Raw genomic sequence first — 19204 nt, 5'->3', positions numbered from 1 at the left:
GCAGGAGTCAATTTTTATTAATAAATGGTGGTTTTACCTCACACTCACAGGCCGATGGAAAAATATTTCTATCGTTAATTATCAACATTTATAGAAAGGGGTTGTAAGAATAGGCTGCTGCTGCAGTGGCTGGAGGTGGCGGCTAGGCTGAGCATTGTGTCCGTGTTTGTGCCCCCCCGCCCGCCCAACTCGGTGCCAGTCACCCGGGCCCTCCCTTGCAAACTCAGGCATGATCCAACGGGCAGAACAAGCCTCTGGTTGCAGAGGGCACATGGTGCGACTGCCGTGGGATAAAGGAAAGCAGGCACTGAGCTAAGAAAGGCTGTGCACAGGGGCCAGGTGGAGGGCTGACAGCAATTTCCCTTGCTGCGTGCTGGGCTGGAGGAGGAAGAGTATGTGCATGTGTCCCCACACCCTTAAGTTTCCTGAAAAATTAAATTGATAAAAAACAGAATGAATGCTTAAAAATAAACACTGATCTTAGCTGTTGAAATTATTTAAAAAATAAATTAAATTCTACCAAGCCTAAAGACAGCACAACAAAATAGAAGGGAAAGTGGTACCATATGCATCAGATCTAAATATCTTTTACAAGAGAGAGAGAGAAAGACGATGGTTACAGAGCAGAGACTTTGTAAACAATATAACACCATCTTGTCCAAGATTTTGTAAAAAAAAGTAGAAGGTAAATCAGGAAAAGCTTATAGTGAATACAATACATTTCCATTTCCTAAACTTGGGGGTGGACACATGGCATGTGTCTGTGTTTAACCAGAGGAAGCACTGTTCCATAACTGACAGATTCTCCTTCTTGGCTGAAACAAAAAGTATTGAAGATGGGTTTAAGGATCTCTCTTCTTCAATAGCTTTTTTTTTTTTTTTTTTTAAATCAAATGTGGACAGCCACCAATTCCAAGAATTAGCTGAACCGGGCTATGATTCTTGGATATGATTGAAGTAAATCCTGAACACTGTTACATGTGTAATTGCAGTCTCTAGGTCCAATCCAGCTACAGTGTAAAAGAAATATTCCTATCAATGGCAGGATACAACTCACTCTCACTCAAATATATTTGGAATGAACAGGGCTGAAGATCAAAAACATGTTTGTTATACATATGCTTTATTCAGAGTTAATTCCCTGTCACAAATCAGTAATATATAGCAAATCATGCTTAATGGAGGAATTTTAAAATAAAGTACAGTAGAATCCAGGAAGAATGAGGGGTAAACTGGCCAGGGTATATACATTTGCAGCAAAACAGCAGCACTGGACTGCTGAAGTACTCTAGCTGATTGCTACAATTTTTGCTTCAATGGGCACTAGTTCTCAATCACCTGTGAAGGGCCACTGATATGCTCCAACTGAAGGCAGAAGCAGAGTCCTTTGAAGTAAAGCTAGAGCAAATAACTGAGTGACTCATCCTTAATTTCAGGTATCCAGGTTGTAGCCGTATTGGTTTAGAGGAAAAGACAAACTGACTGCCCAGAGGGGTTTTCCATCTATTGACTGACTCCTCTGTGAAATCCAAGAAATACAAACTTTCATTTCTACCCAGGAGAACTTTTACAATCTTTTCTCCAATACCTGATGAAGGATGTTTGTACCTGAAAGCTTGCAATTAAAGAACTTTTTTTGCAAAAATCTTGTTGGTCTAATAAAAGATATCTCTACTATGAGTCCTGATTGCCTCATCCTTAATTTGGCAACCAGCTGCAAATTAAACAGATTGTGAGCCGTACAGTGACAAATGATCTGGGTTCAACCGCATAAGTGTTATTTGGATGCTAGGATTCAAAAGATTACCTAAACACACCTAACAACAGTAGTGGGGAATATTAAAATCTCTTTGAAAAAACAACTCTCATAGTTTTAAAGAAAAAGACATTCAAATTTTCACTCTGGATGTAGATAAACCCAGTTCACCATACAGATTGAGCCAGGTAAGAGATTTGCTATACTTAACATTAAGAAGTATTTTTAGGAAGTCCAACCTTCATGCCATAAAAGAGCACAGAAAAACACCAGGATGGTACAGCTAGAACAATAACTAGATACCTTCTTAAGAAAGAGGAATATACTTGTGAAGAAATGTAAGCAAATTGCAAAACTCTGTGCCACAGTTTAGCCACCTGAAAATGGGGATAATATGAACCTACGTAAAACTATGAAAACTTTGGAAGAAGCATACAAGCATTTACATTCACAGACAGGGATGATGGAATGGTTCTTTGCTGACAAAAGCTTGAGTCCCAGGAACAATTTCTCACTGCAATAATTAGGTAAATCATTGTTGATCCAATCACTTACTGCTGTGCCAGGCTACTTTTGAAGAGAAATGTTGCATTGAAAAGAATTTTTGTATAGTAAAGAATATGCCAAATGAACATACACAATATTCAGATGCTTAACTGCATTTTTCAAAACCCAAAACAACTGGAAAAGTTACTGTCTGAGAAAATCTTTAATTTGCTATTCCCAATTTTGAAATTTTAAAATCAAAATATTAAGTGACATGAGAATATCCACTGCCAACATTCTCAGTGCCTGGTAGTCTGCCCACATCAGCTAATACAACACTTAACAGAGCCAGCTACTCTGACTAGTATTTTTAAACCAAAAATTCCTGTTCTTGCACGTTCTCATTTAGAGAGCCTTTCCCTCTCCTCTTTTCTTTTGTTTCATGGGTCATGCTTTCTTATTTAATATCTTGCTTCAAATTATAGACCAAGGCCCTGATCTACAAAGGTATTTCATACAATCATAGAATCGCAGAAAGTTAGGGTTGGAAGGGACCTCAGGGGATCACATCTAGTCCAACCTCCTACTCAAGGCAGGACCATCCCCAGCTAGATCATCCAGCCAAGGCTTTGTCTAGCTGGGTTTTGAAAACCTCCAAGGATGGAGCTTCTGGGTAACTTGTTCCAGTGTTTTACTACCCTCCTAGTGAGAAAATTCTTCCTAACATCTAACCTAAACTTCCCTTGTTGCAACTTGAGCCCGTTGTTCCTTGTTCAGTTGTCTGCCACCTCTGAGAACAGTCTAGCTCCATCCTCTTTTGAACTTCCCTTCAGGTAATTGAAGGCTGCTATTAAATCCCCTCTCAGTCTTCTCTTCTCGAGAATAAATAAGCCCAGTTTCCTCAGTCTTTCCTCAAGTCATGCCCCCCAGTTCCCTCACCAGTTTTGCTGTTGCCTAATATGCCTTTGAAACCAATGGGAACTGAGACCCTTAAGTAACTATGTGAGTGTGCCCTTAAGCTCATTGGGGCCTGCATTAGGGTTACCACATGACACATCCTCTTTTTGGGTCCTCTGATCTCCGGACAGGTTTTTCGAAATCTAAATGTCTGGGATTTTGCTCTGCTCTGCTGGCGGGAGCTGGGGTGGGCCATGGAGACAGGGGACATAACACGTTCTGAGTGCACTCTGAGAGGGGCCCTTTGGAGGCAGTGGGGAGCTTCACAGCTGGGCTAGTGGCACCGAGGACTGGTGCCTGTGCTCGCAGGGGCACAGCACCCAGGAGACGCTGCCCGGTGGAGAGGGGAGGAGAAGCCAGGTTGCCTGGCAAGGTGCAGGAGCCCCAACCTGGAGCGCAGGGTGCTACAGGTGTCCCCTCTTCCTCCCTCCAGCCCATACTGGGGCTGGACTCATTCCACTGCCACTCACACAACCTGGAGCTACTGCAGGTGCCTTGTTACAGCCCAGTTGGGACTGGGGCAGCTGGAGGCCCCCTCCAGCAGGGCTGGGGGGAGCAGGTCTGTGGGTTGGCAGTGAGGGGCACTGGGCAGGGGGGGCAGAGGGCTGTAGGTGGAGAGTGTGCAGTACTGGCAGGGATGTGGGGCTGTCAACTGGGACTGAGGGGCACCAACTTGGCCCGGGGGGGCAGGGGATTACAGGTGGGGAGTGAGGGGCACTGGCAGTGCCACAGGGCTGTGGGTTGGGAGTGAGGTGTCCCCCCCAACAGGTGTCCTCTTTTTTGGAACTGGAAATATGGTAACCCTAGCCTGCATTGTCTTGCTAGGGGTGAAATCCTAGACCCAGGAAGTTAGTGTTAAAAATTCCAGGGACACATTCTCAGCTGCTGTAACTGTCACAGATCTACAACAATTTACACTAACTTGGGGGCAAAGACACCATCCTAGGAGCTTAGTAGAACAGCCAGCAAAATGAGGCCTCAATGCTAAATGAAATCTCCAAGCTCTACTGCAACAAATGGAATACTTTGAGAGATATGGATAAAATCATGACAAATGTGAATGAAGCCAGAAATCTGAGATAAGAATTTCTAGTACAAAAATATCAGAAGGAGAAAGGAATGTACAGCAGCAAAGATGAAAGTCTCAATCAAGACAATGAAACCGAAAATGTGTAACACCTCAGTTTGGAAGCCTGCAGCACATAAAAAACCCAGACCTTTGAAATGTTCATACTTGGTAGCCAATTTTGGCTTAAAAAAAATTTAGAAAAACGAACATCAGTTCAATATGCCTACTTTAATATTTTTGTGAACCTTTGTGGTATACTCTTATAAATGCACAGATACATCATCATAAAACTGAAGCAGTTCAGAGGTGCTGGTCATTAACTCTATGGTTAAGGATAAGTTAGAAATTTTCAGAATAGCATAACTTTAAACCTTCATTTTCTTACATGACAGTAAAGAAAAAGAACACAAAGTAACCCAAGTTATTTTTTTATATTAACAAGATGGTTTGATGAAACCCAGGTTTATACTGAAAATAAAAATAAAAATGACATTAAATATTTCTCACTGAATGTCTCACCTTTTTTATTAAGGTGCCCTTTGAAAGAACACACATGCACTGGATTTTGTACTTTTATCCACATATTACTCTCCTTGCTAATTAATATGATTTTAGTTATAAACAAGCAATGTTTCTTCAGGTCATGATTTGTTTAGACTTAGTTCAGTTAACTTAGTGCAACTAACTGAAATGAAATGTGTCAAGCCAAATCTTCTATATTTAGTAATGATGAAGTCATATAGCCACTAAGGTAAAAATGGGGCAGAGGGAAAGAGACATTAAACAAGTACTTTGCTGTAAGACAACTCTCCCACAGTACCTAAAAGTGTTTAAATAATAAATGCCATCATTCTTTTTTTAAATTATGAAGCTCCATTTCTTCCACATGGCCTTGAATCGTCATGATGAGCTGAAAATTTGCTCTACAACAAATGACGTATTAATGACATGTAAACCTTTTGTTTGGAAAGGTTTCTTCTACATTCATATTCCTCTACAATAAGAATATGCATGCTGGTGGCATGTATTACTATTACTCCTAGTAAAGGAAAAAATATTACTGCTAGTAAAGGAAAAAAAATTCACAGGATAAGTCACTTAGAAACTTTCTAATAAATCTGCATTCTTTTCTCTTGCTTTTAAGAGCAATGTAGCAACATAGTAAATTATATTCTAAACTGAAAACAAAGTGTCAAAACCTTCACAATTTTTTCTATACTCACCAATACATGACCTTGCTATTGTTACCACTGTTTTTCCCCAATCTCCACTCCAGCTCCTCTGTATCATTTAGTTTAAACTGAAGAATTGCTGTTTTGTTTACACTGCTATGTAAATAAAGCCCAAGGGTGTCTGAAGATATTTGTGTTGAGCTTGAATCAAACTCCAGAAATAAAGATACTAATGGTAGAAGCAGCATTACGGAACATTAATTTATATCAGCTGGCTCTACCTGAAATATTCTGTTGAGGTTTATGGAATTAGCTAATTTAGCCTGTTGAACCATTTTATCCAGACTGTGGTGCTGGGGGGGGATTCAACAGTATTTCAACAGGAATGGCAACAGCAGCTGGGGCAGAAAAGCCAGCCTACCTCATACCCCAGCTGGCTTGTTTCAGTCTCCAGCTGGAAAAACAATTGCTGACCACTGGTCTAAGTGATCTGACCCGTCTGGGACCCAAGAACTTGACTTAAAACCACTGCTCTGCCACCAAATGTGACTTGAGCATTTTGAATACATTAGGTTTCTTTTTCCTGTAAAACAGGGAAATGCTAATCTGTCAGGTATTACATACAGCAATTAGGCTGCATTGTACTTTTCTACAATTGTCTTCTCTACCACCTCAGCTAAAAGCTCTCAAATGAAAAGAATCAGACACTGTCAGAAAACATGAGATAAGTGGTGTGGGGCCAGCCCGTGGGCTGGACCAGACCTACAAAGCAGAACCTCTGCTCCAGAGCATGTCCTGCAGCGGCCAGAGTGGGCACCACATGCTCATCTTCTTCAGGGCTGTGCAGCATGGCCCTATAGCAGCATGCAGCTGCTCTGGTCTGTGCTACAATGTGGGGGCCACTCCACCGCTCTGGGATGCAAGCTGGAGCAGGTGCAGTGCGCAGGGCATGGGGCCATTCAGTGAACCCTGTGTGCTGCCTGTGGGCCACACTGCACCTATGGGCAGCACTAGGGGCTAAATGATACAGCTCTGCAGGTCACATCCAGCCTGCAGGCCATATCTCTTTGACACCCTAGGATTAGATTGACTCAGCTTCTTTTGTATTTTCTCATTATTTCAGCATTTTCCTAATAAAAGGAAAAGGTATTTGCTATTATCAGGATTTTAATTATTCCCTATAGGAAATCGGGTACTGCCTTTAAGCTTATACTATGAAAAATGTCAAACAAGTAATTAAAGTTGCCCAAACATACCTATGACAAAAGGGGCACGAATGTTTTGCAGGGTCTATGTTGATCTTTGAATTAGAATTAAAATACAATACAATACTAAACCATTCCCAAGTTCAATCTAATGTGATGAAAAGACTATTCTTAGAACAGGAAAGTCTTGCATCTTAAATACAGTACCTTTATTCAAGCTTGGATATCCTACTGGGTACAGTTCAAGTAACTGTCAATCATATAAGCACTATTGAAATGGCAAGCTTTCCTATGTTACATAAATCTCAGGTTTTCGCAAATAAAATCCAAAACAGTACATACATTCCCCAAAGTATATTTCAGACTTTCAATTTAACCCTAGTTTTTATACCCCACTTCACATTTAGGGTATGGAGAACGCTAGGTGACTCTAGAGAAGTTGAAGGGGATCCAAAGAAAGGGAAAAACAATTGTTAGAAGTAGTTTAAGATAAAAAACAATAGGGACAATATCAGGAATTTTTAGCAGAGTTTTACTATACTGTAAAATCTCCAGCGGGAGACTTCATATCACCTGATTTAATTAGGTTAATTATGGGAATGGATGAAACAAAACTCAATGCTCTGATTGTGGGTTTTTTTCTGTAACTCCTATATGCATTAGTAAGAAGTGCATGCAAGAATACAGAAATGCTAAAAACACTGTAAGCTGATTTTAATCTGCCCACAACTGTGTCTGATTTGAAACTACAATTTGTGAAGCTCAAGGCTAAAATCACACAAATAAGTCTTTTTTGGGTCCTGTGTGGTTTTGCAATAGGGGATCTGAACAGCTGTAAAGTACCATAGCTTTATTAATGACACGTACATACGATTACTCACAAGTTTGGGTTAGGTACTGTGTCCTTGTGAGGTGTTTCTGAATGATGTACTTGGATTACTCCAAAATTATACCATATATAGGAAATACACAACTTCATCTGAAAAATGAAGGAATTGTTGGTAAAAGTCCATGCCTGTAATTCATCATATAATGGCAAGTCAGGTCAAGTGACTTGCCCAAGGGGTATGACAGCCAGCTTGAAATAGAACCAACTGTTCTCTGGTCTCTACTGTACCACATTGCTGTCAGCTGCTAGCTCTTTCAGTCCAGGCATTAGAAAGTTAGCTACATTCAGCCAGTTTAATATATTGTGCCATCAAGAAATTCTTAAAATACTCTAGAGTCTAATTTCCTACAGTATTCTAGTGCATATTGGAGGCAAACAGAACAAACTAAGAACCACAATATATACAGGAGTTTTAAGTGGTTTTAAAAACATTTTTGCTTTAGCTACTAATACATGATTTGTAAGATTTTAAATTCCAAAGAAAAAAAAATCAGGTTCACCAATAGCCTGGATGCCACATGCAAAGGTGTAATGGTTATGGTTAGCATTTAAAGGCTCACATGGTGAGTGGGCATGAAAAATCAGATCTCTCACAACAACCTAAGAAATCTGCCCGAAGTAAAACTCAAAGCAATGACCAAAGTTCTTGTTGTCAAGGAGCTTAGTTAAGACATGGCTTCCTATATTTGTTCGCAGTAGCGCAAGTAGTAGTAAACAAGTTTTTCTAGGCAATGTTATAGATTACAGTAGTTATGAAGGAAAATACCTTTACCGAAGTGAGCCAAAAAACAATACAATTTATGGTAAGTAATTAAGTACTAAAGACTCTATTGATATTCAAGTCAGCAGTTTTCCTATTTTCTTATATACTGTATGGGAATAAAACAGTCTTTGATAAAATTCTTAATACTAAAACATTCCTGGGGTCTAATGGATTGAAACAGCAGAAACAAGATATAAGGAATATTGTTAACCAAAGATTTTGTATGCTTAGCTCTATCAGAGAGCATATAAAGGGCAAAGAACCAAAAACAAAACAATCAGATAACAAGAAAAGCACTCAAATGACTTAACTGGCAGAAGGTTTTTTTCAGGTCATCTCTGTTGAAGGGTTGGAGGGGACATAGGTGAACTTTCAGGTACCACTGAACACTTCCTCAGGTCTACAGGCCTAAGGTTTGCATGTGCTATATAGTGGGTCAAACAAAAACATTTGCTCATTCACAAAAACCTCTCAAGATGGGTTTAAGCAACCATCATTTATAAAGATGTAAAATCTATTGTCAGAATTAGCTTCCAACAATGCTAGCAGGCAACAGTTTCTTCCTGGTTAAATAGAATTCATTTGGACAGGTTTCCTCTACCGTGGAATGTGTCATATTTTAACATGTTACTATCTGCAAACAATTTTTAAAGGCCAGCAGTTAAAGGGGTGGGGGGGGGGAGCATAAAATACCTATGACAGCAATCCTTGAATATGAATCTTCAGTAAATGCATATGGAAAAAAAATGTTTCACTTCATTAAAAACATGGCTAAAGCAGATCACAATTCATACCCCATATGCCATTGTTTACAAAGCAATGAATGCCAATACATTCTACGTGCCATAAAAAATTGCTAGAATAAAGATCACACAAAACAAATGATTTACTGATTTTTAAAGCGGAAATGTTGCACTTTTTCAGGAGCTTTCTAAAAAGAGTATTTTAAACATGCATGCGTTTCCCCCACTCCCCACCTTCGAAAACTGGGATCAGAGAATTAAAAACAGACACATTCTCTTCTCAGTTACATTACTGTAAATCCAGAGTAACTCTTGCTGCTTCAGACTAATGTCTGAAATCAGAATCTGACTCAAATATGTTAGTGGACTCAGTAGCTCTAGGTGTTTTATATCTTATTACTATTCACCTTTTGATCACTGGGTCAAATGCCCTGTAGACAGTGGAGACATTTCAACAGATGTTTAGGAATCTCTGTGTTTGAAGTCTTAGCTTATGTTCTTGACAGGTATTGGCATCTCCCAAAGACCACACACAAAGAGCATACATTTCTTTGTATGCAAAGCCAAAATACTTGCTGGTACTTGCCACGAAACCCAAGTGTTAAATAAGTATGGAAACAACTTGAGAGAAGATCCTCTCTCATGAGCATACAGATGCCTGAGAGCAACATGAGAAGGCTGCACTAGTGTTATTTCCAGTGTTTCAGGCTGGCACTAAAACTTTACTAGATCTGCTCCCTGTTACAATCCAATTATGTCCCACAACACAACTGCAGTATGCATATACCAGGCACCATACCATTCTTTCAATTTTCAAAGAACATCAGTAGAGGAGGAGGAGGAGTATAGCAAGGAAGTTTAAAAGCAGCCTGTTATTTTAAACATGAGCTGTCAGGCCAAGAAAATGGACATGGGAGGCTGACAGCAAGACAAAAACAATACTAGGGAGATGGTCAGAAAACAATTGATCCTAGAAGGCCACAGGAAATTAAGAACTCAACATGCAAAAAAACCCCCCGTTTTAGTGTAATTGATATAAAAAACATTTTCATATAATTGAAAATAAGTTACAACGTTGTGTTTATAAGTTACAAAGTTCTCTTTATAAAAAATATACTATTTGGAACCTAACCCCAATATATTCAGCCAGCTTCTTTTTCTTGTATAGTTAAATTTATATACAGTAGAATCTTTGACACAAATTGCAAACATCAGCAATATTGTAGTAGTACACAGTAGAAAAGTCGGCAAAATTTATATCCCAAGCATTTATAAGAGTAACTGAAGACAGTAAGTTAGACCACGGGGGTGTGTTCAGACGTGTGAATGTTTGGTTCCCTAGGGACAAGCAGCGGTGGTGCACTTGCGTTGCAGCTACTTGTTCCTGAGGAATGCCCATGCCATGGGAACTTTAGTGTGAAGCAAGATACCTTAGGGGGTGGTAGGGGAGGCTCGGGCCAGCACAGTGCTAACCCCAGCAGCTGTACCTGGGGTCCTGGGGGCCTCCTAGGGTGCAGCTGCACTGATCCTGCCAGGCAGAGCAGGACTCCGGGAGGCCTGGCTCCGTTTTTCAGTACTGCATGCTGCCTGAGCGTGTGCTGCTCCGTTTCCACCCCCCCCCGGCAGTATTTTTTTTTTTTTTTTGACCTCTGGATATCCAGGGATCAATAAAACCTGTTGGGAGAAAAAAAATGGAGCAGTGCACGCTGGGGCAGTGCGGAGTACATGAGACTGTGCAGTATGTGGCAATGCAAGCATGTCTGCGGTGCCACATGTCGCATGACTGTGCTCTTCTGGATGTGCCCAGGATGTCTAGCTTAAGTTGGATCTGGGTTCCTCGTGGGCTGGATGTGGACACGATGGTAGCAGGAGAGCTGGGATTCACACAGCCACCACTCACTCCCTGATGCCGATGTGCATCCGCCAGTGGGGTTCTGTGCCCTGGATTTTAGCAGCAAGCCCTGCCCCCACTTGTCCTGCAAGACATACAACATGATTCCATGGACTAGATCCATGGGTCGTATGTCTGATAGCCCTGGATTAGACTTTTTATGTTAACAGATGCAGGTCATTTTCATCCAACTCCTTCAAAACATTTGTATGCAAATATAATCTAAACTGATTTTCAGTAATTATTGGAACAATAGTAAACTGGCAGAAAAACTAATACTATGCCTATATTAAAAAAATATGGTAAAAACAAAGTAATTATAAAATGAATTATAAAATGAACATACAAAAGCAATATAAGGCTGCCACAAAATCAAAACAGTGATGGTATAAAACAACTCACAAAGGATTGCTGAGAATTCACAAACACCGGAAAAATTAAAATTGGATACTTATGTAACTAGTTCAAACAAACACTAATTTAGGAGATGTCCCATGGCTCACTTTACTCAGGTAGTCGACAATGATCACAATGGTACCTCTGACTACAATCTTTTACTTTGCAATATGATGCAATAATTAGGGGTAACAAGCAGTATGGTAGAGATGGAAAAGAGAGTTATAGTAATGAGATCATGTCATTCACATTGCAGGCATGTTCAATTCTTGTGATTTAGTTCAAAGGCTTCTTTGGAAAACACCGCTGACTCACTTCTGAGCATCTTGGAAACAGCAAATATGAAGGTGGAAAACTGGATGAGGGCTAAGAAGGCCTCCAATATAGGAATGACAGAAGAAAATACAAGACGTTTGAAGTGAAACTGCTCAAACTGAGCAAGTAGGCTGGGGCACCAATAGACACAAAATTGGTGATGAGGCCATGAGTACAGTAATGTAGGTTATGGGAAATGAGAGAAGCAGAGGATAGATTCAAATGAGAGAAGCAGAGGAGAGATTCAAGTATTATTCTACTTTTGCAAAATGAAATAGATAGGTTATGAGAGGTTATGTGACTCATGCTATTTGAAGTGGCTCGCATGCAGTGAATCATTGAAAGAATTAAGAATAGAACTCAAGAGTCATGATTCCCAAAAGCTATTACAGTCTTTTGTACTATATGCTACACAGAACAGAGCAGTATGGCTCCCAAAGGATTCATCAAAATTGGCCAGATAGGATTGATCCCATTTGAATTAATTTCAGGAAGGTATTATTTATTATTATAATTATAAACAACATCATCAACTGCCTTTTTCTAAACCACACTGCTGTAACTGATTTTGCCATGCCATGCCAATATTCATAATGGGTGCTATGGCAAATATCACGGTAAACTTTACGTCTGAGTACCCATGGTAAACAGTAGTTCTCAGAACAACCCAGTCTAGCACTGAAAACCTTGTAAAGATTTTATTTTGCGCAGTAACACCCCTCTTACCATAAGGCACAATACACATTTGCATCAAGGATCAACATTCTAGAATAACACTTTTCCTTGACTTAAAAACCATCTTGCACCCTCTGTCCCATACTGGCAGAGCTGTATTTAGCAGAAATGGTCTAGCTACCCCCACCCCCAGGTGTAGAAAGGAGAGACTGCAGGCAAGGTATATTACCCAAGACCTACGAATCTAATTTATGAAAAACATCCTCAGAAATGTGGATCTGTCAGGATACGTGTCAAAGCTCCTCAATTCTATCTGGTTTTTACAGATCTGTGAAGGTAATGAGACAATGGATGATAGGAGTTTCAGAAGCATTTGCTAATAATGCTTATTGTTTTTTCCATTGCATGGTTACTGTATATTGAAGTTGTTTGCCCCCAGTACACAACAGTTTCAGAGAGGGAATTAGGGAGTTCTTGTCAAATGGATCATCAATATTTTCCTAATGAAACTCCCAGCAACCAGCATAATTCACCTTGGCAAAGGCCAGGCAGACAAGCAGCTTCCATCCAAGTCATACGTCACTGCTAATTTTCAAATTAGAAGACCAGTGCAAAAAACACTGCTCTGTGGAGAACGAGCTTCCTGTAACTAAAACAAGGCCGTCCAACTTTCAAGTGGCCAGGGGCTGCATGCCCACGTGCTGCACCAAGACAAGCCAGAGTCCCCCCAATCCCACTGCCCCCCCAGTTGCATGCCTCATGGATATCTTCCTGTTGCATCATGCACCAGTGCCCCTCCCCATCACTGCCCCGCATGCCCCTGAGCTCGCCCTCAGCTCCCCACACTGCTCCACCCCACCCCACCTCCTGGGGCAAGTGCAGGAAGTCAAAGCTGGAGGAGGGAGGGGGGAGCCTGGAGACTGGCTGCTATTGCAGCCAGAGCTTTGGGGGCAGTGGCAGGCAGGCAGGAACCCGGGGGCCACAATGTAGCCTTTTGTGGCATGCAGCCCATGTGCCCAGCTGGACTTCCAAAGGAAGTTGGACAGACCTGACCTAAAATATTCTCCTAGCTTTCTCTGTGTAGGAAAGCAGACAGTCTGGCAAGGTCCCACGTGACAATCTTCTAACAATCTTGAGCGACTGCCAGTAGAAATTTGCCAACATAAATAGAGATGGCAAGGAGTGATTTAAATTCATCATCAAATCACTTGAATGCAAGGAAAAGGAATTTATTTACATTGTCTTTTTTCAGGCAGACTGCAAAATTTCCAGGAAACAAAACAACTGTGAAATGACGTGCGTTTCCTGAACTCTCCCTTACAGTGTGGAGACAAAGGGAAAGAACAACACTTCTGCTTCCTGCACATTTCGTTGCTAAGTGGCAGTCACAGTAGTAACATACACATTTTTTGAATCCTCTCATTGCCATTTGGTTCAGAGATTATGATACAAAGTGTGAAGCATAACATGTTAGTGCAATGAAGCAGGTACCAGCAACTCTTGGTGCTAGAGCATGGAGACAAGGCACCACTCTGGCATCTGTTTTTAAACAATTTTTCAAGTTTCTTAAATTAGGAGTAAGCCAGAACATTCCTTCCAAGTATCATTCTTGTCCCTACAAGTCACTGACTTCACACTTGAAATAGCTCAGATTCAGCCATGTTACCCAAAATGGCATATTTTCTAGCCAAGCAAATGAAGGTAACAACAGGAGATGCTACTGGGAAACTTATTAGCAGCTCTGTACCTAAAATAATATAGCCATATCACCACGATGACAGTGACAGACCCAATAGCTTGGAATGGCCATGATATTCATCTTCTATCAAAAAGAACAGTTACTGCAAGTGAGGGTGAAAAGGGGCATGCTGGGACATGATGGTCTACATCTCTCGTTAAAAGGAAAGCATCTGTTCTCTTGATCTCCTGCCCAGGACTTTAAACTAGGTTCATCGGGGGATGGGGATGCTGAAAACAGGGTGAACCTAGGATCAATGAACCACAATCCATGCACTGGAACAGTCCATGTAAGTATTAAGGGGCCCATTAGGCATCAGGAGGGGGTGGGAGGGAACAAGGGCACCCATCGGGGTGCTTAGGTGTCTCTATACTAATGCTAGGAGCATGGGGAACAAGCAGGACGAACTTACACTGCTTGCAAACAAAGACTTTGACCCGGTTGGGTTAACAGAAACCTGGTGGAACCCTACCCACGACTGGGCAGTAGGCATTGAGAGCTATAGGCTGTACAGATGGGATAGAGTGGGGAAAAAGAGGGGGACAGTGCTCTCTATGTTAAGGAGAAACACACATCTTCCAATCCTATCTTGATTATTGAAGAGGGGCAAATTGAGGTACTATGGGTCAGAATACAAGTTGGTTGGGGTGAAAAGGACTTGGTAGTGGGGGTCTATTACAAACCGCCACACCAGGAAGATGAGTTAGACCTAGAATTCTCGAGGCAGCTCTCAGAGGTGGTACACTCAATGGACATCATTATCATGGGTGACCTAAACTACCCTGACATCTGCTGGGAAGAACAATCAGCTAGATCTGCCTGTTCACATAGATTCCTAACCAGCGTACAGGATCTTCACTTGACGTAGGAAGTATACGGTCCCACTAGGGGAAATGCCTTACTGGATATAGTGCTTGTTACAGGGGATGACTTGGTGGGTGGTCTTCAGATACAGGGTAACTTACTGGATAGTGACCACCAATTGTTAGAATTCATTATCCAGAGAAAGGTGGGAAAGATAACTAGTAGGGCAGAAGTGCTAGACTTCAGAAAGGCTAACTTCAATGAGCTCAGGAGATTAATAAGTGAGGCACTGAAGGGCAAGAACATTGGCGAGATGGGAGTCCAGGAAGAGTGGGCATTCTTCAAGGGTATTTAAGGTACAAAAAGAAACCATCCCAGTGCACATAAAGGGAGGCAAAAGAGCCAAGTAACCCTCTTGGCTGAACAGCGAAATCCAGGAGAGCCTAACGGGGAAAAGAGAGGCTTACAGACTCTGGAAGCAGGGGGTAGCTGCCAAGGAGAAGTCTACCTGCTTGGCTCACACTTGCAGAGAATCAGTTAGGAAGGCCAAAGCAGAAACAGAACTCAGGCCGGCAGCAAAAATTAAAGACAGCAAAAGGAAAGCGCATGGTAACATAGGACCCCTACAGGACAGACTATGGGAAGTGGTAACAGATAATAGGGACAAAGCTGAGCTCCTACATGAGTTCTTTGCATCTGTATTCCTGAACACGGATAAAGACATATTTCCCAAAGGGGGCTATAGATAGGCACAAGAGGGACTCCAACCCACCAACACTTAGCGCTGACCTAGTGAAGGGGCATTTGGATGGACTGGATGTGTTCATGTCAGTAGGCCTGGATGATCTTCATCCAAGGGTGCTGAAGGAATTGGCCAGTGTCATAGCAGAACCACTGGCAAGGTTGTTTGAGCACTCATGGTGCTCAAAGGGGAGAAAGGATGATCCGGGTAAATATAGGCCAGTTAGCCTCACCTCTATCCTTGGGAAAACCTTTGAAAAAATTAAGGATCACATTTGTGGGAGTCCAATAGGAAAACTAATGCTGAAGGGCAACCAGCATGGCTTCATAGCAGGTAAATCCTGCCCGACTAACCTTGTTTCTTTTTATGACCAGGTCACAACATGCTTAGATGCAAGAGTTGAGGTAGATGTTATCTACTTGGATTTTAAAAAGGCCTTTGTTACAGTGTCACATCTCATTCTTATAAATAAATTAAGCAGTTGTGATGTAGATTATTGCATGGTCAGGTGGGTGGAAAACTGGCTTATGGGGCCCACCCAGACATTGGTGGTGGATGGGTTGTTTTTGACCTGGAAAAATATGGGCAGTGGAGTTCCCCAAGGTTCAGTCCTTGGACCAGTGCTGTTCAATATCTTTATCAGTGACTTGGATGAGGCCGTGGAAAGCACTCTGTTCAAATTTGCAGACGATACCAAATTATGGGGCAAAGTAAACACACTGGAAGGCAGGGAGCAGATTCAGGCAGATTTGGACAGGTTGGAAACGTGGGCAGAACAGAATAGGATACAGTTTAACAAAGATAAATACAAAGTGCTGCATCTAGGGAGAAAGAATCACCAACAAACCTACAGACTGGGAGGTGACTTTCTAAGCAGCACAGCAGCAGAAAGGGATCTTAGAGTCATAGTTGACTCCAAAATAAACACGAGTCGTCAATGTGACGAAGTGATAAGTAAAGCCAACTGCACTCTTTCGTGCATCAGAAAGTGCATCACGAGCAGGTCTAAGGAGGTGATACCTTCCCTTTATGCAGCATTGGTAAGACCGCAGCAGGAGTATCGCATCCAGTTCTGGGCACCACGCTTCAAGAGGGATGTGGATAACCTTGAGAGGATCCAAAGGAGGGCTACTCGCATGGCTAAGGGCATGCAGGTAAGATCCTACAAGGAGAGATTGAGGGACCTGAATCTCTTCAGCTTCCGCAAGAGAAGGCTGAGAGGAGATCTTGTGGCCATCTACAAATTCATTAGGGGTGGCAGAAAGGAATAGGGGATACTCTGATTACCAGGGCACCCCTTGGGATTACTAGGAACAATGGCCATGAACTGATGGGGAGCAGATTTAGATTAGCCACTAGGAAAAATGTCTTTATGGCAAGGGTTGCCAAAATCTGGAATGAGCTTCCAAGGGAAGTGGTGCTCTCCCCTACCTTGGAGGTCTTTAAGAGGAGACTAGACAATCACCTAGCTGTGGTCAACTGACCCCCGCGCTCTTTCCTGCCCAGGGCAGGGGGCTGTACTTGATGATCTACTGAGGTCCCTTCCGACCCTAAAAATCTATGAAATCTATGAGAGTCATGGGGATTATTCTTTAAAAATTCAAGTCCCCTCTGCACATTTATTAAGGAAGGAAACTCCTTCCCATATTGCTCTATTTTTTCGTATGTTTTTTAAAAAGAATTGTGCTATTTAATTTCTGAAGGTGGAAACTAGAACCATTTACACACCTAGGGCATACAGACCTCTTACACCCTAGGTAACAGACTGCATGAGTTACTGTGAACAAAAGTTTAAAAAAAAAGTTATTTGAAAGAATAAATTAAATTTTAATGAAAAGGTTAAGTAATTCAAAATCAGGAAGTCAGGAATTTTTTAATATTTAAGAGACTGTAGCTTCTTTGTAAAGAGTCACAATTTCTTCAAGTTCAGTAACTAAATACTATGTCCAATTTTCCATTCATTTTTTCAGTTGCATTCTATTAAGTTAGAAGGACAAATTCTGCATCTACTGGATGCAAAGATCCATTTCCAGTTAGCAAAGCTGACTGATGTCAAAAGAATGCTGAATGCCCAAAGGGCATATTGGAATCCCAAGGCCTCTATTCCAACACTGAACCTACACTTCGTTGGCCTTACATTGATAGATTTGTATTTCAGGAGACAAAGACTACACAGTAAGAGTCTCATTAGAAAAATGCCACTAAAAACAAGGATAAGATGTCTTCAAAAAAGTGGAAGTGCTAATTCAGAACCCTAACAAGGAATATTCCATCAAAAATCCCAGTCATGTATTACATTAAAAACAAGGTCCGAATACGAGAGAAAGAGAGACAGGGCAGGAACAAGGATAAGGTTTGAGGAGTAAGTTGCCTCATAAGGCAGGGTAGGTTAACAATAAAATGTAGGCAGTGCAATCCTGCAAGTTATTTTCTAAAATGTAAACCTATAGATCTATTTCTGTTGTTTACATTAAACTTCAGAGGCGTGTCATGCACCCAAGAAGCTCTTTAGTGATTTTTCACTCCTCCCAAGACACTTTGAGGAATGAAACTCTTCTTCATTTTTATCTTTCAATTTAAAAACTTTATGGTTGCAGGAACAATCTCCTAAATGTGAACAGACTGTAACTGAGACAGTGTTGTCTTCTGGAACCTGCAAAATCTGAAACCATTCAAAAAATAGGCTAGAGTTGCCTCCATCTCAACAGAAGTTAACTCACAAGTTTAACAATGATACAAGGAGTTAGATTTTAAGTCATTCAAGTTTCATGATTGTGCCAAATGTGAGCAAGCAACTACTGTATGTCAGGATCTTAAAGCCCACAAGAGAGCCAGCTTGGACCAGAGCCTGTCCCAAGTGGAACTTAAAAAACATTGTCTAAGCAAGCCACCTTGCACATAAGTTTTTACTAGAGGTGCACCAATACATCGGTCCATATCATATCAGCACTGATAAAAGGAAAATTGACATTATCGGCTTTTTTGGCTGATGTTGCTGATAATGTCGCCAATAAATGCTGCGTGCGTACGCACAGCCACAGCATGCATGCGGTCAGCCCGCTGGCCCAGCAGCATCCAGCTGGTAGAGTCTGTTGGGGGGAAGGTGCAGAAGGGGTGGAGGGCAAATAGAGGCCCCCGCAGTGAGGGAGGGAGTGGGGCTGTGGCAGGTGCTGCCCAGCCAGGGTGGGATGGAGCCACAAACAGCTTGGTGGGGGGGGGGGTGTTCCCACTGCTGAGTGCACCCCTGGAGGCAGCACAGGGGGCACATGCCCCCTGGATCTGCACACGGGGCGAGGGGCACACATGTCCCCCTCACGCCTACCCTGGGGCTGCACACAGTGGCAGGAGCTGCCCTTCTTCCCCGTGCCCACCGGATGAGTTGCTTGTTGCTGTCCCATGCCCACCTTGCCCTGGCTGGGCAATGCATGCCCCTGCCCCAGTCCCATACTCCCTCCGTCACCACGGGGGCCTCAATCAGCAACCCCCCCCCCCACCTCCCACCAACAGACTTATCAGCTGGACGCTGCTCTCCAAGCTGCTGGGCTGCATATCAGCAATTGGATTGGTATCAGCCAATATGGCTCGTTACTAACTGGCCATCGG

The 19204-nt window shown here is 42.0% G+C and overlaps 1 protein-coding gene across 5 annotated transcripts in view; it reads right to left on the bottom strand.

Moving 5' to 3' along the window:
- The window catches only part of AMMECR1 (AMMECR nuclear protein 1), a 123329-nt gene that overhangs the window by 22590 nt on the left and 81535 nt on the right, over positions 1-19204 (bottom strand). The window lies entirely within an intron of this gene.

The sequence above is a fragment of the Alligator mississippiensis genome, chromosome 8 (genome assembly GCF_030867095.1).
Source record: "Alligator mississippiensis isolate rAllMis1 chromosome 8, rAllMis1, whole genome shotgun sequence".
Taxonomy (NCBI): Eukaryota; Metazoa; Chordata; order Crocodylia; family Alligatoridae; genus Alligator; species Alligator mississippiensis.
The sequence above is the reverse complement of the archived record's forward strand: the minus strand, read 5'-3'. Positions and strand labels throughout refer to the sequence as shown.